Raw genomic sequence first — 24,506 nt, forward strand, 5'->3', positions numbered from 1 at the left:
CTTATATCTGCATGATCATGGGCTGATTGATACTGACTTTGTAGCCATGTGCTCTGTAATGTGCTGTCAGGAAATGCTGACAGATGCAATGAAAGAACAATAAATGTGGGGCAGCCTTAATGTAAAGGTCCGGCTAGGCTGGATGAAAACTGATAGCTAGGATATTGGCTCCTATGTTACCGATACAGCAGTCCCGTTGAGAGTTTAGCTGGTGAGTGAATTAAAGTGGTCTCCTGATACCTAGAAGGGGCAAGGGGAAAAAAAATCTTCATTTAAGGAATTGCCGACTTTGCCAAAACATTGTTTCATAAGAACAGAGCCAAGATTTAAAAAAAAAAAAAAACTCTTGTACTCAAACATCTGGACATCCTGACCCATCTGAGAAAGTATTGATTAAAAATCAATACACAAAAGAGCACTGTATCCGCTTCTTATGATACTTAACCCATCTGTATAAAATTATATGACAAGACATTGCACTAGTATTCCTTCCTTAAATGTATGGCATTTGATGCTGTTTTTCATTCTTAGTCTTCAACTTGCTCCGTGAATCTGGCTGGCCTTTTGCCAGGACAGGTTTTTCACGAACGCCTGTGGTGAGAAGTCAGTTTACTCATAGCAGATGATTCTCTCCTCTAATGTAAAATGTAGCTCTCTCAAATACCTTGGGCTGTAATTCAACTCTTTATGTTGCTCTTCCTTCTTTAGATGTTATTTCATACATACCATTTATATTATTGTGTACCACTTGATAAGGCATGGCATTTAAAGACATAACCAACATTTCAAGATCGATGTCTCAAATAACAAAGGCTTCTAATACATTCTAACATAACATTTTGTCTAAAATGGGCAACAAGCAAATATTACGTTACTTGAGATGAACATAAAATCTGAAGTTTGTCTTTAAATATTTTATTTAGCTAGGAAATATAAAATGTAATAAGCATTTGGACATTTTTAAAATGTTGAATCCATGCTACTGATTGGTATGAGTTAAGGTGAAATCCTACTTAAAATTTTGATTCAGACCCTCTAGAAAAGAAAGCAAAATGTATCTTCTTTGTTTACAAAGTTATCTTTGAGACACCTTGATTTTAAAAACAAAGTACTATTTTTTAAAATAATATGATAAGGCGAACTTATTTTGCTTCCAATCTTTTCTGGTATCAATTTGACACATTTAATATAGCGTTCAAAAATAAAAAGTTTAAGTGAAACAATTTAAATAACATCCAAAAGATGTTATCTTCTGGGAGTTCTCAAAGAGTATACCGAGAAAATCATTGATTAAAAAAAATTCACCACTGTAATTTATAAATTCAAGAAATGACTTTAATTCTACTGTGTCATTGACAAAATCAATCAAGGCCTCATTATGGTGAGGTGAGCAAAGACCTGGCTTAGAATTCTTCTGTGGACCCTGTTTAGCACGCGAAATACTGACACAACAGACAATGATGGTTCCTGTGGAGCCGTTAGGGCCCATCATGGCAGGGTGTGTTCAGGCATTTCTTAGCAGGTAGTACATAGACTCTTGTCACGATAAATCATAACAAGCCCAAAGGAATGATTATCGCTTAATAGATTATAACATTCTTGGGAATTTCATAATTTATAATTTATTACACATAGAACATACTATCACCAATGTGAATTTTAAATAGCGCATTAATTTTATGCTGTTATCAATAAGCATTTTATGCACACATGTAACAAATTACATTATAAACCATGTAAACAAGCTAGATCACATACAATTATTTATGCTTTCTCCTGTCTAGGAACTTAAGTCCATATTAATTTTTCTGAATATTCATAAAAAGCAATTCATTCTAAGTCTTCTACCTTTGTGCTAAGAGTCAGCCTAGAGCGAACTTTTTAATACCCGTAGCATAGACAGTTGGAAGTAGATGCTCCTGACGGAGAGAGCGACACTGACTCTGAGGGCAGGAGTGCTGGTGTGCACCCATCTAATTAGACCTTTTGTGTGGTCTGGCTAGCTAAGGCAGAATTCAGGGTTTTTAACTAATGAAATCTTTTGAAAGAAACCTCATTCCCCTCAAAATGTCAAGTAGTCTTTTTGTTTTTTAATCCGCAGAGAAAAATTCTGTGATAGTGAGAGATAATTTCTATTACCTGAAATAAAAAAAAAATGCAGTGAATGGTGTGGGATTTGCTTTATAAAGAAAACATCATGCTTTCTCTTTTTGTGGGATAGTTTTATAATGCTAAGGTTAGAAGCAAATAGAAATTGTACTATTTAATATCTAAAGCCGTTGGCTTCTTATTAGAAGCCAACGTACATGGAAAGCTTTGCTCTTGGAGGTTTCCTGAAGAACTTGAGGTCAGTTTAGTGGTCGTTCATTTGCTCCCTTGCGGATCCATCGCTGGGCAGAGGAACTCCTCGAGTAGTTTTACTGTTTCACGTTACTGTGAGACATTTGAAGAACTGTACTTTGGAATTTTCATCTCAAATTATATAAATTCAGCTTATTCTTCAGAGCTTTAAAAAAAAAAAGTTCAAATCCCAGACAGATCATGCAGAAAGGAAAACAGTTTTCTAGCTTTCATTAGTCACCAATTTAATTTTCCCTGGGTCGTTTGAGATTTTGGTTGCAAGCAATACCATACGCTCCAAAACTAAGCAGGACCAACAAATGGAATAAAGCAAAACCAAGACAGAGTAATCGCTTTGAGCTCACAAACTCTTTCTGACACAGAAAATGTCCTTTCCTCTCTTCTATCGCTGGCAGCTCTCACAGAGCCAGCCCAGGTCAGAGCAGCCTCTGTGAGGAGCACAGGAACGGCATAACCGAGTCGTACACTGGAGGTCACCCTTGCTACTGACAAGGTTTCCACAGTTCCACGAAACAAAAGTGGGTCTTGCATGTTTTCAACACACGCTACACTTTTCAGGATATTTTTGTATGAATATATGGATAGTGTGTGTCTTCCGTGTATAGCCTGTTAGTCTTGTTTCGTGCGATTAAGGGGCCCATTATAAGAATCTTATGGTTGTCTGATTAAATGAGCAAGCGGCAAGCTTTGCAAAGTGTACCTAGAAGGTTTCATTTATATGACATACGGATTTTGAAATGCCCTTCAGATTGTCACAGCAAAATTCTAGGAACATTGTATGTGTTGCTGACCCAGTATTTTGTTAGGTCTATGTTTACTGCCTGACTCGTGGATACAACCCTAGTTACAACTTCTGACTAAAGCTCAGTTGCTTCTGCAGTAATTTTTTCACATACCTTATCACAGTATGTGAATAGTTGACCTTGTTCTGCTTTTTTTTAATACCACGTTAGTTCTATGTTTTTATGTCCATTGCAAACAAGATATACAGATATGATAATATTAAAATTACAATTTCTTTTTTAAAATCTACTTATTAACAAAGTGTGCATGCACTCATATATACTTATTGATGAAACCCTGCCTTGTGCATCTAAGTCCACAGGGAAACATAAAACTGAGGAGTGGTACACTTGCCTGCATCCTGAAGCAGTTTAAACTCAGGGCAGAGATAGACGGTGATTGCATTTTGGCAAGAAGAATGGGAAAAATGGGACATTTGTCATCTGGCACTGTAAAAAAAAAAAAGAAATACAAACATCAACAAAAATAAGGAGCAAAGTTTCAGGTGCTTTTCATCACCAACAGAAAAAAGAGAATTAGAAAGAACACAAAAATGAAAGCCCATCTTAGGTATTTTTTTCTGAAAGTCTGAATAAGAAAAACATTAAGTTTTGTAATGTGTATTAACATTATAAGCTTCCAGTTTTCTTCCTGATGCCTTTAACTATATCAAACATGTATACCTACTTTTATCAAAGCCTAGCAGGATATAACTGTTATCTCTCACAATGGTCATAGGTCACACGTAAGATAAAATGTGGGAAGACAGCCTTGGAGGTGCGTATGAGGTAATGAATCAAAGGAGCAGAGGGCGGGCGCCCCATCACATCCCTCGGTTAAGCAGAAGTCTGAGGGTGTCTGTGGGCATCTGTCCACTAGCGAAGCAGCCGGGCCTTCTGTGCTGTGTGTCCAGCGAGGCCCATCTACTCTCCTGGTTGATCTCTGGCATTCACTGGAGGGAATCGGTGTGCTATGCAGCAAGGTCTGGCTGGTCAGCGTGTGCAGAGAGAGGCGGCCGTACTGCGTGCCTCTCCTCTCCTCCTGAGACATTACCAGTGTTCTGCCTGAAATCTCTTTTCAGATTTGTGATTCTGACCCACTGAAGACTCAACACCATTGCCTTGAAGCCTTTCTCAGTCTTCTCTGCACTTCTACACATCTCTCTCTCTTTTGTGAGCAGATTCAACACTGAGCTTTTCACTCGTTTTAGATTTAGTCTGTGCATTTGTATGTTTTCAACCAGAGCTGTGCTGTTTATTGCTATCAGCCAAATGTGTTTCTGTGGCCAGGTGCAGCAAGGGCTGTCTTTTTATCCTGGAATCCTGACCAGCTGGAAGTAACCTCTCCTCTCCTGACCCTAAACGCTTGAGCACCGCCGCGATATAGCTTCCGTGATCCTCATCAACATGCTTGGTTTCCTCTGATAGGATAAAAATCTCTTGGACAGAGAACTATATCTTTCGCCTGCCACAGCATCATCACCAGAACTAATAACATGTCCCCAGGTAAAAGTGTTAGCATCTTGGAACTAAGAATGTGCCTCCAGTGGGAGAGTGCTTGCCTTCTATGCAGAAAGCCTTGGGTCCAGTCCTCAGACTGTACATAACAGGCACAGTGCTGCACGCCCATAATCCCAACTCAGAGACAGGTGTGCTAGAGCCTCCTCGGCTACATAGTAAATTCAGAGCTAGCCTGGGATACATGAAACTCTGTCTCAAAACAAAGAACATTTAAAAACACTCAGCAAATTAACTACTTATTAACTACCTTGATAAACATGCAATGATAATTGCCAAGGGTGCTACAATAGAGAGCATCATGTCTATACTATCAAGAAAGCCAAAATACCGTGGGTAACAGACAACGCATGTGAGTAATACCAAGGAGGTCACCGCAGAGTGAAAGTGGGGAGCTGTGGCTGGAAAGGGACGTAAGCCACCTTCAAGCGTCAAGTGGAGAGGTGGCAATGCGGTATGTGTTTCTTTAACTATAATTTCAGTGCAGTCTGTGGCAAAGTGTTTTCCCTCTGGGTGTAGAAAAAGAAACCTGAATGGAAATTTTTTTCCTCCAGTCTCTTCCCACCAAAAGGAACAATGTCTGAAAGACCTCTTCAGCTCGAGCTGAGAATAGCGTTCAGGCTAAATGGAAGGCAGCCCTGAACAGAGCTGGCTCTCATATTCGCTGAAGGAATAAGTGAAGGGAGGAATGAACACGCACAGTGATGCTTACTTTTTTTGAGTGAGAATGAACAAGTAAAATAATTTTTCAAAATCTCGTACTAAAGCACAAGCATTAGAACTTTGAATTATAATTTAGAATGATTCATAAATGATTTTACAGAGAATATTTATATTTATGTACACACAACCGTACACTATTGTGCCTTAAATATCATCGCCAACAACAAGAAAATAAATTCCATCCAATTTAGGAATTTACTTGAGTCCTGTGGCTGCTTGGTCTTTTAAACTAATACTAAGTTCAAATCTAGATACAGAGCTGCATCTAATCCCTTCCCACAAAGCATTTACATTTTAATTTGATTTCGTTTTAGGTAAGAAATAAGTTTCTACATATGATAGATATAAAGTGTTACGTTCCGAGAAGTTCTAGAGGTACTGTCTTTGCAGTGTCAGAGGTCAGAGTACCTTGCCTTTAGCAGACACTCTTGGTGAATGTTTGTTGAATTTTACTTCATTTCCCCATTAACAATACCTGGAAGACTCTGTACTGAGCAATACTGAAAGATTTACTACATAAAAATCCCTTGAGATCTCCATTCACACACTCCCAAATAATTTCCTATAGTATTTCTGGTATAATCAAAAATGATTTTCTTCTTAGATGCTTGCTAAAGAAGTACCTTTAGAATCTAACCAGTAAGTATTCCCTAGAAGTTGGATTGCCCAAAACAAACAAACAAACAAACAAAACAAAACAAAACAAAAGAAATTTTTTATAGGAATTTTTTTAGTGGGGAAGACTTGTCCTACTTCCTATATTACCCTGGACCATTGCTTAGATGTTGTATGTGTTTGTCCTTCAATGGCTCTGGAGTTGGAGGCTTCATCCTTCATCTTTTGGATGGCAATGTAGGTAGGAAGTAGCAGACTGTTTAAAGGGAGGAGCTTGCTGCATGTACCTGGGTTATTGAGGTTGCCCTTGGAGATGATTAACTTCTTTCTTGTGGGTTTCCAGTTAGTTTCTGCAATAAAAAGTTATTACAAAGAGCAACGCTGGCCCTTTCTCAATCTCTGTCCTCCCGCCCCTCCATTCGTGTGCCCTTATGTCCATTCCTACAACAGTGCTATCCACCACAGCGCCGTCCCTGTGGACAAGGGGACCATCACCGCGGCTGAATGGAAAAGGGGTCTGTGTTCTTTGATGTCTAAAATTGTGAACTAAGCAAGTTGTTTTTCTTTGTATACTGCACAGCACTGTTATAAAGCAAAAAGACTAATATATCATCCTAGACAGAAAACATGAGGAAAATATAATGTGCCCATTGTAAGACCTAAACCAGCCAGGAATCAACACATCCTCAAAAGAAATCTGCCTCTCGTCTCCACTGGGGTAAGTATAGTTTAATTTGAGAACTAGGGCAGACCAGGGATTTGTGGAGTTTGAAACTTCATGCAGATGAGTGAAGATGTATAGGAGTGGTCCCTCAGCACTGAGCAAATGATGTGAAAGGCTGAAATGCTGGAAAAGCTCCTGTCACTCTAGAAGACCACCAACGAACCACTTGGCAAATAGGGCTGGAAAACCAGGTTAGAACCAAATTCCACATGCCTTTTCTTCCAGCACTTGGGGGCAGAAGCAAGCAGGTCTCTGTGAGTTCGAGGTCAGCCTGGTCTACATAGTGTGTTCCGGATAGCTGGAACTATGAGGTGAGACCTTATATTAAAAAAAAAACAAAACACAAAAACAAAGATGATAGATAGATAGATAGATAGATAACAAAAAGAACTAAGTCACAGCAGGCCTGACCATTCTTGGTAAAGACTAAGCTCCTCAGTCCTTGGGTATTGTGGCATAGTGACCAGGCAAACAGTCTTTTTAAAAACTGAATTTAAAACCATCATGTAACAAAGAGATATGAAGAACTTTACTGGGGTAGCTTAGTAGTCGCAAGGTTCCCATGAGGAGCATAGTGAAGAGATGGCTTCCATGGGCCTGGCCTGTGGGAATGGAAATGTGTTTCCAGTGCACAATCTTTTAAGTAGAACACTGCTGACAGTTCTCCTCGCTTCCCAAATCTGCAACTCCCGACTATAGCCTCATATTTGTGACTAGAGGGCAGAGATGGCTTGTGACTCTCAGGAGTAAATAATGGGATAAAACCTCTGGAATTTTGAGGAAATGTCGTCATCTAAGGTACAGCAAGACATGTTAAAGTCCTTATCCATGTTAACAAGAGAGTGAGCAGCACATGTCACAGTTGTCTGGAGACATACATACCCTGAATCCTTGCATGGAGGGACCGAATTCACAATACCTAGAATGAAGCCACAGTCACCCCACTTGCAATCATCCCTGTATACACATTATGATGCAGAATGAAGTCTGAGAACTCTTACTGCAATTTTTCTTCCCATTGTGCTTTCTTCCTTCATTTACTAAGGCAATTAATCATGCGAACAAATCATGGAGATGACTCGTGGCTGCAGTACCCGGCCTTAATGATTGGTATCTATTCTTCAGGGAGTAATGATAATTTCCCTTTAATATTTTTGAATTTTCTCAAAAAAAAATCCAATAGAGGATATCAAGAGGGAAATCATTTCTCTAAGTAACTTTACTGTGTTGAACTGAAGGTCTGGTGGGAACACAGGTGTAAGCTAAAGGGGATTTGCCTGTCTGGGCAGGGCTCCTAGCATCCTACATCGATAAGTTATTCCAAAGTCTTCAGAAGTTCTCATGGGACACTTCCCCTGTGAGGACAAGGAGAGGGTTACTATGGTGACTTTTTTTTTGATAATCTTCCGGAATTGTTCGAGTCATTTTTTTTTTACAGAAAATAATTTGTTAGTTTTTGAATGAAGGAGGAGTATGTAATTCTTTACCAATGTATCTGCCATCATTTTGGGCATGATGGTTGAGCCTTTTAGGTTTCATACTTTTATCTCATACCTCTTGTTGGGGACAACCTGAAAAGGCAATAAAATGCAAATGTGTATTTGATTTGCATGGCTGGGGACCTTGTAAGTTTTCTAGAAAACACGCTTTCGATTTGATGTCACACTGCCTGTTCCTACCTTTAAATGTAAGCAATGCAAGGCAGCATATATACAACCAGTGTTGTATATGACCACGTAGTTACCAAACATGCTATGCAAATTTCACCACAATTTTGTTTTATTCATTATTTTGCTTTCTCCTTAGGGATCTCTTTTAAGCGTTAAGCTCCTGAGGCTATTGAAGGGGTGAGAGACAGTTTGCGAGGAAGAGAGTCATGCCCACCTCCTCCCACTAGGCCAGGGACAGCTAATATTATATATCATATAATACATTAATTTCATCATGACGAATCCTCTGTCGTCTATTAAAGAGTAGGAGTGATGCCAGGCTTCACTATTAGCTGTGTTTTGAGCACCATCTAAGTCTCTCGGTGTCTTCAGTGCCTCCTATCTGGTCCTTGCATAATCACCTTTCACGTGTGCAAGTAAGTCACTGAGGCTTGCCAGCGATAGTCATGAAAACAAATTTTAATTGAGTTTGGCATGTCAAAACCCCTTCTTGGGTTTTATGTTTGATGTACCCTGTCACATTTTCAATGAATAAAAAACTGCCTTCTTGCATATTTATTGCACATTCTCAGTTAGTGCGATTTTGTTACACACGCAGTTGCCTTATTATTTTTTACACCTGCACTTTGATATCACGGTGGTTCCTTGTCAATCAGCACAGTGTATCGGAAGTGGCACCGCTAATGAGCACACAGTTGCCTTCAGTTCATTTTCCATTGCGAAAGCCTACTAGGGAATAGACTGTAAAAGTTGGGGGAGGGGTTCTGACATTTTATAAATGTCATATGTCAATCCCACACTGTGGTGGCTGTGAAACACTGCATCCCGATGGCATCATAGTCACATGACAGGGCATTTTCACTACCAGGCAGTGAGATATGTTTTTATTACTACAGCACTAAAGAAAGAGGTGTGTGTGTGTGTGTGTGTGTGTGTGTGTGTGTGTGTAAGAGTGAGAGTGGGTGCTGAGGAGGGAGATAAAAAAGGAGAGAAAGTAGTGTGTTAGACGTTAAAGCTGAGACTTTGGGCTTGTATGCATGACTCAGGAGATATCTGCCATTACTTTATTAATATAAATGAGTAGGTGCAAAGTTTTGATGACAAACTACAAAATTACTGGTGTGAAAACTTTAACTTTCAACTGTTAAACATAAAAATATTTTGATCTTAGAACAATTATAACTCAGCTATTTTGTTTCTACGCATTTAAATGAGAATTTGTATCAGAGGAATAAAATGACGCTTGCTTTATTTAGCATTATTTTTAAGGTGTGTCCACAGAATTTGCTGATGGCATAGGGTGTAAATAGGTAATTTTATTCATTATTTTTAATTCATGAGGGCTTGGACTTGGGAATTAAATTTTTTATTATCAACTGCGGAAAAACAAATGTATTTTCATTTTTTACTGCTGAGTTTGTGAACCGTCTTGTAGAAAGCACAGTTCTGAATTCAGAAGGTAATGGCAAGGAGTAAGCTGGGTGTTTCCACACCTGAATATAACAATCAGTCGCCTGGTGGGCTGGATGGAGGGCAGTTAAGAGCGCTGGCTGCTCTTCCGGACTCCCAGCACATTCAAGGCGCCTCACAACCTTCTATAATTGCAGTTTCAGGGGATTTGAAGCCCTCTTGTGGCCTCCTCAGGCACTGGGTGCAAACATGGTACACGCAGTAAAGACATCCAGATGAATAAAATCTCCAAAATTTAAAAGTAATTTTTAAAAACCCACTAGTTAATTTGATATTAAACATAAGCTATTTTCACCACAGATCCCTTTCCAAAAAGCAAGGAGAGGGCAAAGACATGAGAAACGCCTTTAAAGGCTGGGCTCTGGAAGCAACAGGAAGGGGAAATAATAACTTCAGCTCACAAATCATTCCGTCAGAGCCCCGCGCCCGCGCCCGCGTTGCCCACGGTCAGGCTCGCTCACTGTTCTCTCCCGCAGCTGACGCAGCCCACGTGTTTTTCCCTCTTATCAGACTATAGCAGACGATTCGCACCCGCCAGTCCGTAGCTTTGTATCTAGCAGCACCTTGGCCTCCCACAGTCCCAGCCAAACTTCAGGAAGGCAGGCATAATTCTTCTCTACCTTAAAGAAAATGTTTTCTAGAACCCGTAAGCCGCCTCTGTGGACTTTGGAAGCAGTAAGTAGTAACTGCACTGTACCGTGACCACGTGTATGTCGGCCTCTCTAGGCCAGGTTGCGCCTTGTACTGCACTAACATGTTTACATTTCTCCCCGTGTAGAACATAGCACAGTGCACTGCTGGAGTGCCTCTCTCCTTTGGGTAGGAGAGCTAGGGCACAACATCGTAGACAAGTTAGCACAGGCTTCCCCCTTCCTCCCGAAATCTATATAATCCTTGTACGAAGAGCATTAACGTATGGAATCCAGTGGACTGCAGAAAGGAAGGAAAAGAGCCTACTTGCACGGATTTTTGTCAGCTTACCAACCACAGTATTAACATCCCACTTTATAAAGTTTCGACTATTTTTTAATTTTAGATAATCATTTTGTTTACTTACTTGCTTAGGGTACAGTCTCATCACGTATTCCAGACCAGCCTCAAGCTCCCAATTTTTCTCCCCGAGTTTGTTTAGTGTCGGGATTATAGACAGAAACAACCAGAGTGACCCTGAGCTCTTCTTTATAATGAAACAATACATCCCTTCTATTTTAAAAATTACCCCATCAAAATATAAACTTCACATTTCAAAAGTCTTAGGGAAAGGCCTGATTTTGGGGAGGAATTCTAAGAATCATGTTTTGTAACAGACTTTGAGATTGGAGCCGAAAACATCTGTCTTCTTTTTAGAGTAGCGATTTGTTTTTCTTTTCTTTTCTTTTTCTTCATTATAATTGAAAAGCCTTTCTAGACCTAGATATCATTTTCTCCTTTGTGCATCTGTGTGCGTCCAGCGGAGTGGGGCGTGGACATGCACGTGGAGGTCAGAGGATGACTTCCTGTATCAGGCGCACACCGTTCACTCGGTGTGAGAGAGGGTCTCTTGCTGTTCATAGCTGTGGGCGGGCTCACAAGCTTCCAGGAGATTTTCCTGTCTCCATCCCCTGCCCCTCACAGATGTGTATACTCCTGCCTCAGCCTTTCCGGGGCTTTGTGGAGAGCCAAACTCAGGCCCACAAAGGCTTCACCCAACGTCCGTCTCCCTAGCCCTCATTACACATTTCCCGTTTATTTTCTCTTCAGTGAAACCAACTCTAGAGATTTTAATTTTGTATTTAAAATTAGGAGTTTTTTTTTTTACATTGGATTTGAGATACTGAAGAGTTTTGAAATACAAGTTGAGAAGAAAAGTTCTGTTTTTAGCTTAAGATGATATTTATGTTAAACTTAAGGGAAACGGAGCCAAGTGAGTTAGACTTTCTTGTGTCCTTTTTCTGTTGTCCAGCTCCCTGTCTGGGACCTATGCACAAGGCAATGGTACTTGTTAAACTTGGGGTTTTAGCTTTGTCCAGCGTTGCAATGCTTCATGTGAATATCTTCTTTTCAAAACTCAGGCTGATATATTCGTTTTTCTTCAATTGTATTTGTTACTGTAGTCAGCTTGCCATCCTATCATCTGTAAATAATTGTAACTTATAACTTCCTTGACCTTTGAATGAAGGAGACAACACTTTGAAAAATCTCTCTCTCTCTCTCTCTCTCTCTCTCTCTCTCTCTCTCTCTCTCTCTCATGAAATCTGAAAAAAGAACTTTCCTTTTGACATTATGTTTATAAATAATCTGCCTAAACTATTAACTGCAAATTACGTTGCCAGACACATGCCAAGAGTAGACAACCTATTAAATCGCCTTTGTTGAAAACTATCCAGTCCTGTTGTTGGTAAGACAATTTATTCACGCAATCATATAAAATCATTTTTAATAAAGAACAATCCAAGGCGAAGAGAAAAATGTCTTCATCCATAAGCAACCAGTTGAGAAATGGATTTTCATTCAGTCAGATCCTTTTAGTCAATGAAACAGCATTTTCATGCATATTGCACTCAAGCGATAATTAATATAGTCTAATTCCAGACATGATGCCTGAATTGATGTACTGTCAGTGGTACCCCATGTTAAAATCAAACCTTGACAGGGGCTTAACACCCTGGAACAGGTCATCATATGATAATACTCTCTGCTTCTCAGTATTTGTCTTCAACCAAGCAAAGTATTACAAGATGGGGTAAAGGGAGAGAAAGGGAAATAATTAGAAATGAAGAGTGACGCGGGCTGTGAATAGAACATATGTTAGGCTAGGCAGAGGCTTCATGAATTATATCATTTCATGATGAAACGGCACTGGGGCTGAACGGGCCTATTTTAAGCCTTGATGTATTTTATCTCTACTGTATTTGGACTGTCATCTTTGGAGAAAGACTCAGTATAATTGAGAGTCAACTCCAATCTGCATGACTCGAGCCTGAAGTGGGGGGCCAGATGAACGGGGGCTGTGGAGGCCAAAAGAGCTTCTAATAAGAGAAAATGAGCAATCACCTTCTATGCTGTACAGTTACAGATGCCTTCTGTGCATACGATTTCCAGAGTTATGGCTTCCAAATGTTACCCACACTACAAAGTCCAGGAAGTGTTCTAATAATTACAATAGAAAAGGAGCCTTCCACTGCTCATGTTGTGGGGGTGGGGGTGGGGGTGGGACACAACCAGAACCTGTTTCACATTAGACTTTCCCTGTAAAAGCCTATCAGACGGAACCAGCACAATTTGTTCCCAATGTGTTCTCATTACATTTCATTTTATTTGGCTGTTTCTCCAAAATCCTTGTCAGTTTTGCATATATTAGGCTAAATACCCTTTACATGTCCCTTGCTTTCTGGAAGTTAATCTTGGTAACTTCCATTAGAAGAAATCCCTCCCTTATTGCGAAGGGACCTGTGCGTTAGCTTCACAGTTCTGGTCTGTGTTTCATAATGTTTTCTGTTGCAGCAGGCATGTGCAGGTCCTGTCTTCCTGACTGAACTTTAAGCTTGTCAGGATGAAAGCCGCGGAGTAAGATGCTAGGGGAACTCCATGGCGTAACAGGCCAGCAGTGCAGCTCGCTCCATAAGTAAATAGTTTGGATGCGTGCCTATATTAGATACATACATACTATGGGTTAGCTTTGACGCTGCCCCAGACGTTTTTACTCATTCCTTAATCAAGCAAGAGAGTTTTGCTGGAAAGAATAGTAAATGTTTCTTGACACTAAATTAAAGCCTAACAATAAATCACCACACGCACAGTAGCCATAAATATCGACATGGAGCTTATACAATTTTTACATCTAACTGAAACTTTTCTTCCTGGAGAATACCAGCATTTCATTAGGGAGTAGCTTTGATTCTGTCTCAGACTTCTAACGTGTGCCTCAAGCTTTTTTTTTTTTTTTGTACAAAAACACTACTGACAAAGATGGTCAGGGAAAGAAACGATTGACTGTTTAGCTAGGTTTCCTGAATATTTACCATTCAAAATTAATCCCGTAGGAGGAGTACATCCCATCCATGCAGGCCAGTCAAACTCTGCTCACTGCACAGAAGCAGGTTGCATGGACATCACCTAACAATGCAGGCAGCATGCTTGATTTGTATTCCCCTACACTCTTCCTTCCTCTGCTGAAGATGAACCAGTGTTTGCTTGCCTGCCTACAGCAGAAATATGGCTACTCTAGCTAAAGTCTGAAAACAACCGGTGGCAAACCCAGAGGTTTTGTGAAATATGCAGCCATAGCTCGTTTAGCCTCCATGCCTTATACGGGCAAATGCACACAGGTACTGCTCTTTTATGAACTGCAAGGATTTTATATAAAACTAACCACAATTGGGAAAGTATTAATGTTTCTTGTTGCAGATGGTTATTTTAATATTTGCAAAGAGAAGCAGATATCAAACAATACTAATATACTGATTAGGGGAGGGTTTATTTTAGTCAAGGTTCCACGTTGCAATCCCTCTTGTGGAAATGTCAGGGGTAGGAGCTGGAAGAACCGACATGTGTCCATAGTCACCGAGGGAGAGAGGAGCAGGGGAGAGGGAGAGAGTAGTGGGGGTGGGGGGAGAGGGAGAGAGGATGGGGGAGGGGATAGGATGGGGGGAGAGGGAGAGAGAGAGGAGGGGGAAGATGGAGGAGAGGGAGAGAGAAAGGGGAGAGGGGGAGAGAGGAGCAGGGGGGAGAGAGGAGCAGGGGGGAGAGAGAGAAAGGAGGGGGGAGAGGGAGAGAGGATGGGAGAGACGGGTGGGGGGGAGGGAGAGGAGTGGGGGGAGGGAGAGGAGTGGGGGGGAGGGAGAGGAGTTGGGGGGGAGGGAGAGAGGGAGACAGGAGGGGGAAAGGGAGAGAGGAGCAGGGGGGCGAGAGGGAGCGAGGAGTGGGGGGAGAGGGGGAGAGGGAGAGGGAGAGAGGAGGGGGGAGAGGAGGGGGGGAGAAGAAAGTGTGCATTTTGCCTGCGTGCATTCATTTTACTTTCTCCACTGTTTAGACAACTCAGAACTCCTTGCACAGGAAAGGATGCTGCCCACAGCAAACTGAGTCTTCCCACATTAGTTACCCTAATGCAGATAATTTCTCACCGTCATCCCTACAGGCTAACCCACAGTAGACACCCTCTCACTAAGACACTCTGCCCAGGCTGTCAGGTTTATTAACCTAGCTATCATATCCCGATATGTTCAAGCTAGTTATGGGAGATATGTGTACCCTTTCAATATGCCATGTTTTAGACTCAGGAGAATCCAGGTGTGTGTGTGTGTGTGTGTGTGTGTGTGTGTGTGTGTGTGTGTGTGTGTGTGTGAAATAATTCACATAAGAATAAAAGAATGTTTGCATTTCAGCAGCTGTCCATTCTGAAAATATTTTGAACGTTTTTATTTTAGGTACTTATTTTCGTTTTCTAGATAAGAAACAGACATAGATATTTAATAATTTTATCAAAGCAACCTGAATGAAATATTTAATGGTTCTGGTACGGGAATTCATGAGTGCTGATATCCTGTTACTTATTATAATACATTAAGAAATAAATTATTTCTGTTAGAATAAGCTCCCCAAATCATTTAACTTCTATAATTGTTATTAGCACCATATCTCTGCCTTCAGCCTTAAAGATTAAGTGTAAAAATTCACATTAGGAACAGCAAATTAAAGAGTGAAATTCATCTTAACAATTTAGTGCTCATGAATTTGAGTTACACTGTATATAGACCTGAGAAAGTGTCTGCCTGTAGCTGCCTTGCTGTGTAAAACTGAATCTTCGGTTTGTTTTCTTTTTCTTCTCCCAAATGAAGAGCATTTAAGTCCCACACAAATAAGCATTGCCATCAAATTGCAGGCATTTTTAATCTTGGCTTCCACTGAGCTGACTGTAACTTGAAGAGATCAGCAATTCTACCAGTCACCCAATGCGTGCATTCTTATCATGGCAAACTGTGTAAGAGGAAACTACTGACATCAGGAAAAGACACGATGCTTCTGTAAGTCAGTGGCATACACAGCATATTTCACACCTGGAGCCAATGAGCCCTAACACCTGCCATCGTATACAGAGGAATTATTTTCATCACCAGTCAGAGTGAAGTTAATAATTACAGTCCAAGGCAGATGTTGTAGATGATGTCATGTATATTGGAACTTTAGCTTACAATATCAATAAAATATTAAATAATAATAATCTTATCGCCAGACAAGAGAAATACAAGTAATACTTTTCAGTTACATTGATTTGGTGCTGCTACAGTCTGTGTAAGACCAGAGTTTAAATTCCTAGCACCATAAGGAAACAAACAAAATAAGTTTTAAGTTTTGAACACAAATAGAAGCCCCACATGTTTTTCTAGAAGAGACAGAAGGAACGTGAGGTCTTCCTTTTTTGCCCTGCTGCACTGTCATCAGTTAATTTTAATGTTTTAATTGGCATGTCATAATTACACAAAAACAAGTTTCATTGTGACATTTTCTTACAAATACATACTGTATTTTGGTGATATATGCCTACTTTTTAAAGAATACCACTGGGGAAGTGACTCAGTGGAAAACTGCCTGCCTAGCATGCACAAGCCCTGGGTTTGATTCCTGATATTGTCAAAATCAACAAAGAAATAATAAGCAAACAAATAAGTAAGACTACATCATAGGACAAGATTGGAGATCCCAAGTGCATCTCAAGCTAGCTGAAACCATCTGGAGTGATTACAGTTACTGCTCAAGTCAGTCCTCAAATGAGCATCTGTGCATCTAAATTCCCAGGTGTTGAGCTGGCCACATAGCAACAAGTTTTCTAAAGTCCACACAGAATAACATGAATTAAAGAATAACAAAATGAACTAATTTGAAGCTGCTCTATTAAAAACTCAACTCTCCCTATAACAATAGTTATTAGTACCTTGCTGCTGATATTTCAAACTGGAAGGTACCATTTAAGCTGCTCCATGCATTCTGCCCTGGACTTGGCGTTAGCATGTTCATCTGTTGTGCGTTCAGTCTGTAAAACGGTAGAAGTAAGGCAGCACTGTGCCAGAGCCGTTCTTAGTTCCAGGACTCTTGGCGTTGCTGATGGCTATGGGATAACTGCCCTTTGAGACCTTCGGCCAACAGCTGCACTGTTTGATTATTTCATGGTTTGTTCACTTGCCTTATCACGGCCACCAAGTTTCAGAAGACTCTCCTTCATCCTAACAGTGATCCTTCTTATTTTCTTTGCCTGAAAATGTGCTTGTGTTATTGGAATGACCCGTGAATTATAAAAAGCTCTCCTGTCTTTCATGGTGTTTGCGTTTTAGCAAGTAATTGGCAGTATCGGAAAGGAGGCATTCCCAAAAAGTACATTTACAGCACACCCCCACACCTCAGGTTCACAGGAGAGGTGCAGCGGGGAAATGCACTGCAAGGCCGTCTCTATGTAAGAAAGACTAAGAACCATGAGTGAGCAAAGGGCAGGTAGGGAGAAGGGGGTAGGTCTCAGGACAGTTGGTATCATTAAAGGATGTGATAAGATATAGTGTATGAAGTGCTCAAAAGGATTAATAAAATATTGTGTTATTAAAAACAAAAAATAAAAATAAATAGATCCACTATGGACCTGGGAAGATGGCTCAGTCAGCGGCGTGCTGGCTACACAAGCATGAGAATCTGAGTGTCCGTCCTCAGTATCTGTGTAGGGTGTGGTGACACAATCTGTAATCCTAGGGTGTCTATGATAAGGAGGCAGAGGCAGGCAAATCTCTGAGCAACCAGTCTAACCATTTGGTAAGCTGTGAACTTAAAGACCCTGTCTAAGAAAACTAACGTAGAGAGCAATTAATTGAGGAGGCAGCCACCTACCACGCGCTCACACACACACACACACACACACACACAGAGGCACACACAAATATACACATTCACACACATACACAGAGGCACACATACACATACATGCACATGTGTACACACATATACATACATGCACACATACACATGTACACATGCACACATACATGTAACACATACATACTTACACATACACATGCATGCCACACACACATACACACACAGAGGCACACACATATACACATACACATTCATACACATACACACACATACACACACATACACACAGAGAGGCACACATACGCACATACATACACATGTACATATACATGCACACATACACATACCTGTACACATGCACACACATATGCACACACATATGCACATACATGCACACATATACACACATATGCGCACACACACACAGAGATAATAAATAAATCAGCTATAACTAACCTTTTCCACCACACTGTTACACAGAAAGGGACATACTAAGATCAAAGGAAGGGCGTAATTTTGACTTTATGTCTCCCTCCTCCCCAGTAACTAGAGTCTCTAATATTAGACATCAAGGAAAACAGAATTGAACCATATCTGACTCCCATGATTGGGGTCGATCGCAGGGAAAGTGATCCATGGGCCGGTGCAGCCCACACTTGGGCTGGGCTTTAATGCAGACATTTTGCTGTAAATTCAAGGAATAGCTGATAAAGCTATAATTAATTAAAATTATAATTACTCTTCTGCTGAAACCATCTCTGGTGCCTGTCAGTACAGCCCAACTTCTACAACCCTTGACGAGCACGAGACCTGTAGCAGCTTTCACGGAGCTGCCACGTGGCTGGACTTGGCAAACAGGGTGTTTAAGGCTGTTTTTACAAAAGTTTCCATTATTTTTACAAAAGCTGCTACTGAATTTAAGCTTTTTCTTCCCCCCACATTCAAACGTATGTGTTTGTTTATGGACAGATAAAATCCAAAGGAAAAACAAGAAAGCATCCCAGGTTTTGTGCTAATTTTCTTTACCGAAATAGGTGCTAAATTCCTACCCAAAAAAGACTTGTAATTAGAGCTGTAGATAAATATGTCTATTCAAATTTGCCAGATTGACCTGTGGTGTCTCTAACTCACATTTTTCCTTCCAGCACTCCTGTCAAGCTTGCAATCTCTCCTAAGCAGGTGCCTCCTAAGTCACCTGAAACTCTGATTTGAAATCCAGTCTATTTATACTTCTGTTTTATTTTTGCAAGCTTATCTTTAATGTGGATGGCCCTATGCCATGTGTCACACTAACCTTTAATTGGGAAATTAGTGTAAACGGAGGTGGGTGAACAGAGCCTGTATTGCTTGGTGTCTGTGAGCTAGGACATCTACATTTAAAGTCTGGGGGAGCCTGAGCTGAGACACCACCTACAGCTCACTGCTGCCCTCTCCACTTGCACCAGAATCTCTCAACTTCCATTGCTTACAATAGTTCTTCCCACACACAGTGAAAATGGGGTTAGGGTGGCCCCCAGGCCTCGGTCTGTCCTAGGAAGGAGGAGCAAAGCCATCCTGCTATCTGTGCAGTTCTCCTGCTAACATCGGCTAGGGCCAGCAGGAGGAGTGGCTGAGTCACGAGAATCCTCATTGGAGGCTCGGGATGCTGAGTGCCTCAAGGTCAAGAGCATCTGAGGTCCTCTGATGTATTTTAGAAGGAGTGGCCACCAAAGCACTGTAGCAGGTGAGGGACTGTTGGTCCTCATGACACAGCATTCTCCCACTAAAAAAATGGGGTATTTTACATTTCACTATTTTTAAATGTTTAAATTTAGCACCTATGTCTAGAAGTTTGGTAAATGGGAATATGATGAAGGAAGTTGTCTTTAACACAATAACCTTCTTCAGATCTAAATAATAGAAATGATTTTACAGCCCTTCATTTCTTAGGCACTTGAAATTTTTACCAAGACCAGTGTAGAGAGCTCTGGTGTGAATACATACTAATTTTCTTAAAAGTCTTGATTGACAACTAAGGTCTCTCTTTTTCTCAGGCTAATTGTACTTGTTTTCTGAACAGAAGGAAGACATAGCAGCTGAATTACTTGCCTATTTTTATTCATAAAATTATAATTAGTGAAGCTACAAGATCTGGCAAGAAAGGATTCAGAAAAGGCACTCACTTATAAATGTTTGGTAAAGTACGGATTGTCTTTGTATTTCTAGATCTTTCTTTGAATGTGTCTGAAAAGGCTAGTATGTGTTATTTTTCCAGTGACAAGTCATTACCTGTCTAAAAACTAATACATATTATATGTGCAGCAGGAGGTAGTGTTAAGGGGCACAGTTTGATTAGAGGGACACTAGTGGCATCGGCTTATCTACAGCGTCTCATTCTGTCCTCATATTGGCCCTTCATGGGTGGGCATTTTTATTACCATTCAATACTTGAGGAAACCAAGGCCTTGAGAATATTAGCTGTGTGATGATATATGCATCACACACACACACGTGTGTGTGTGTGTGTGTGTGTGTGTGTGTGTGTGTGTGTTCATTGCAGCAGTCAGAATCAAGGGTGACCCCATACAGGAAGCAAGAGACAGAGATGAATTCCCCAAATACCAGTCGTCATGCCGACCCACAGGCCTCCATAGATGTAGTCAGCCTTGCAGCCCAGCACTATCTGGCTAAAAAGATTCTGTTACTCCTTCTGAAAAATGAGTCACCCACTAGATGACAGGTGTTATGGGTTCCAGAGGAGAGTGGGACATATGCCGGCCCTGAGAGAGCTTACCACCCAGAGGAGTTGAGGGACCTGTAAATAGATCTTAATTATTAATGGCATTTGACTGTGGTAGGCACGGCTGGGTTTACCAAGGACCCTTTGGTGGAAAGTAAACATTTATCAGGTTTATCTGAGCTGAACTCTCTCCCTCCCTCTCATCCCCTCCCCTCCCTCTCACTGCTCGCCACCCCCCACTCCTCACCCCCACTACATGCACTTCATTAACCTTGCTATGTCATATCCAAGTCTAACGAGAAAGAAACAAGCAACAGTGATGTTTCTAGAACTCACCGCTTTGCTCAGCTTGACTTTGTCACCTTGCTGCCATTACTTCGGCTCTAGCCCTGTCCTTAACAACATGCTGACTTCTGATTAGGGGTTTCTGTTTTGTCATCACTGCATCCGGCGACACGCCACTTTAGGTTAGCAGAGCTTGATTACAGTTTTCACCGTTGCTTTCTGAATTGCCGTGGGTTCTCTCTGGCATTATCTGGCATGTGACCTTTGCAGTTTTTGATTCACAAAAAAAGTTTCCTCAAGAAGGAACAGTGTGGACTGACCCTCAGCTCAGCCTCGGCTTCTGGTATGTATGTCTTTCTCGTCATGGCTGTAAGTGCTGTTTAAGGCTAAGCCTATGATCACAGGGCTGCGGTAGCTAAGAGCTGTGAGCAGTGGGTCAACAGTGATGCGTCAGCTCTGGCGATGCTAGTCATTACCTAATGGACTCCTCACTCCGCACAGTGTTCTCAGCCCTGCTGAGCCTAAGCAATAGCCCTACATGGCCAAATCTTGAACTGTGCTTAAATCTTTTTGCAAATTCAATACAAATGCAATAACTTCTTCATCTGAAAATAAAAAGCCATATTATCTTTTCAAGGAAGTTCAATTTTCTCTCCTCTTAATGAGGCATTTTGGTATGTAATAGTACATTTATAGGGAGTTTGTTATGCTGAATATCTGCTTAGAGGCATTTTAAAGTATAGTCAATAAAATGAGGTTATTCTAGGTGTCTTCTACTCAGCTTCTAGTTAAGAAACAGGGTCAAATGAGAATGGAAAAAGAAATCTATAAGACACCAGAGTACCGTTAAGAATGACTGTCTTATGAATGTTTATTTACTAATTCAGCAAATATCTATTAATGCTGGCCACAGTCCTGACATTGCCTTTGGCACTTGGGGTTACATCAGTAAACAAAAGTCACCATTTCTTGCTTTTAATCTATGTGTTTTCTGAAAGTATCTTCTTTGGGAGAAATAATTATTTCAATAATCTGTAAGTTTGTATAAATTACGCATACAGCTTTTGGCTCTATTTGTTTTACCAATTTGTCAGTCTTACAACTGTAATTGCTTTTCTTCCTCATTCTTGCTTTCCCGTCTAAAAACTGTGTACTAGAGATTGAGTAAAACACTACTCTATGTACAGCAGAGCTGCCCTTACAGGTGCTCAGTCCAAAATAAGAAACACATTTGCTCAAAAATGGCCACATCACATAGAAATGTTTTGTAGTATCTTTAGTGAAAGTGATACAACGTTTCTACATGACCAAGAGCAAACTAACTGTCAGGGCCAGGTGGGGGAGGTGGAGAGAGGCGTGTGGTCTTACTTTATAAACACAAAGAGGTGTGTTTAAGGGATCATTTACAGTAGAGCGATCCTTGGCAGAGAGTCTTGAAAGAAAAGAGTGAAGGGCAGGAGATATTTAAGAACAAAAATATTTAAGTTGTTGATTGGTACATAATCATTTTAGTAACTTCTATCAAATCCAAATCGTGGAGAGAATTTAATGGTATGCTCCGAGTTTACACCCGGTCAGTGGAAGTGACAGAATTTTTGGTATAGAAACAGCATGTCGTGTCTAAATCTGATACCTTGTCTGCAGGATGATTGGTGTGAGGTAGGAACCACACTGTGGTGGTTAGAATGGGAAGGGCCTGTCTGATTTTTTTTTCAGTAAAGTGTAATAGAGTATTATTTGGACCGTTGCATAATGTAGGCACATAGGCAGTAATTCCTGTGTACTTTCTCATGAATACCAATTTTGACCTGTTCGTTCAGAATGCAATCCTGTCAAAGTGGTGCCTCTAGTATAGAAAAGGCATGGGCAGTTAGATACTGGCAAGCTAAAACGTGTAAGAGCATGTGAGGCCAAAGAAGAGAAACCTGTCAAATGAGAAATTGGTTATTAGTGTGGCTTTAGTTCATTGTGAGTAAGTAATTAGCCCAAATATATAATTTTTCTTTCTTTCTTTCTTATTAATTGTTTTTATAGCCAAAGACCTTTGATTTGTGTAAGGCATTTATTAACCACCAGGTGGAACGCACACAACGTTAGTCACTCTACTCCTGAGGCCCTGTTGGCCATTTTCTGAAGTAGCTGGCGCTAAGCTCAGTGACCAGGCTCCCAGAGTCTGTGACACGGTGTGCTAGCAGCTTCGTGTTCTGCTTAGCTTACTTACAACTTCCAACAAGGCTGGCAAGGGTCAGATATATCCACGGATGAGAAATTATAAGCCTGCCCTTCAGTTCTGGCAAGTGAGCTACAAAGTCCAGAGCCCTGAGGGAGACAGCTAAACTTCCTTCACCACCCCTACCAGAGCTGGCTTCTGCGTGCATTCATGCAGTTTGTAGCCCACCTTACTAACTACCGCCACAGCGCCTGGTTCCTCCCCTCCACAGGGGTGTGGAACAAGGCCTCGTGTTTGTAAGGATCGAACTTGGCCCCGATGGGGTCAAGCCTGAGCAAGCTGTGTTTTGGGAACACCTTTCTGAATCTGGCCTTCGGTCATTGCAAGCCCTTCATAACAGGCTCTTCAGGTGAGGGTTATTCCTGCTGATCTCCTCCTGTGGGACACTCTGGGTTGCCTTCTCCGGGATGTCTGCAACCTCCAGCAAGTCCTTGCAGAATCCCTGGATGCCATAAATAACTTGGCCTCCTCCACTGGCTTCTGGCTTCTCTGCCGCAGATTCTCAGTGTCTGCGAGAGCATGTTTGTACATTTCTACCATCTCTTTCAGCTGCTCTTCCAGGGGTGGCTTGTCTGTAGAGGGTAGACCTGTCTTTGGCTCACAATGACTCAGGTCCTCTTCCTGGTTCTGGCCATGGTTTTTTTCTGTTTTGTAGCTGTGCGCAGCAAGTGAGGAGAAGGCCTGAGCGCCAGCGCCAGCGCCAATGCTGGGAAGGTTGTGCAGCGCCAGCCTCATGCACCATGCTGCCATGATTGCCCCTTCGGTGGCGTCACTGCACAAATACATGATTTTCATACAAAAGACACTATAAGTTTATGCATTTCAAAATAATGTGTTGACCTTGAAAACTCATGCCTAAAACTTTTTTGGGGTGGTGGTAGAAGTAACTGCTTTTAAAAGTAATGGTTGAAATTACTAATAGTGCACTAAGAAGACAATTATATAAATTATTAGAGAAGCACTAATAAAAATGTAAAAAGTCAGGCATAGTGGTACCTGCCTATAGTCCTGACACTGGGGAGTTGTAGACTGCAGAGTCAGGAGTTCGGCCTCAGCTCTCTAACAAGCACAAGGGCAGTCTGACTCATAACCCCCCATCCTGCAGAAAATGTAAGATAAGCCTATGTCATAGCTGTTTATCACTGTGAAATTTATGGTACCCACATCAGTTAAAAAAAAAAACCAAACTATTTTCCTGAGAATTTTTAAGACTTTAGATTAATGATCTTATTAGTGTTATAATATGAACGTTACTCTACCAGGGTTTTATGTTGATAATTATTCCTTAGACTTCCCCTTTATTCCTGCGGTGAGTTCATTACAGGCCATTTAACATGGGACACAGGACAACCCTATGGTGGATAACAGAGAAGCCTACGGTTTAGTCTCCAGTGTCAACACTGCCTGACTGAGACAGTGAGCTGATCACTGAGGCTCCACGTACCTCAATTTATCTTTACCCCAAAAGGACACCACACTCATCACCAGGTGTTTTCAGTGCACCTTGGAATCACAGGCACAAAGGAACCCAGTAAATCAGCGCTAGTATACTCATCGAAAATGTAATAAAAGA

General features: G+C 41.1%; 1 protein-coding gene and 1 pseudogene across 3 annotated transcripts in view; one reads left to right on the forward strand and one right to left on the reverse strand.

The window, feature by feature from the left end:
- The window catches only part of KIAA0825, a 410,640-nt gene that overhangs the window by 245,152 nt on the left and 140,982 nt on the right, over positions 1-24,506 (forward strand). The window lies entirely within an intron of this gene.
- On the reverse strand, positions 23,036-23,683 carry LOC311608831 (grpE protein homolog 1, mitochondrial-like; annotated as a pseudogene). Its single transcript has one exon. The product of its transcript is annotated as a grpE protein homolog 1, mitochondrial-like (transcript).

This window comes from Acomys minous, assembly GCF_964271855.1.
Source record: "Acomys minous genome assembly, chromosome: 11".
NCBI lineage: Eukaryota > Metazoa > Chordata > Mammalia > Rodentia > Muridae > Acomys > Acomys minous.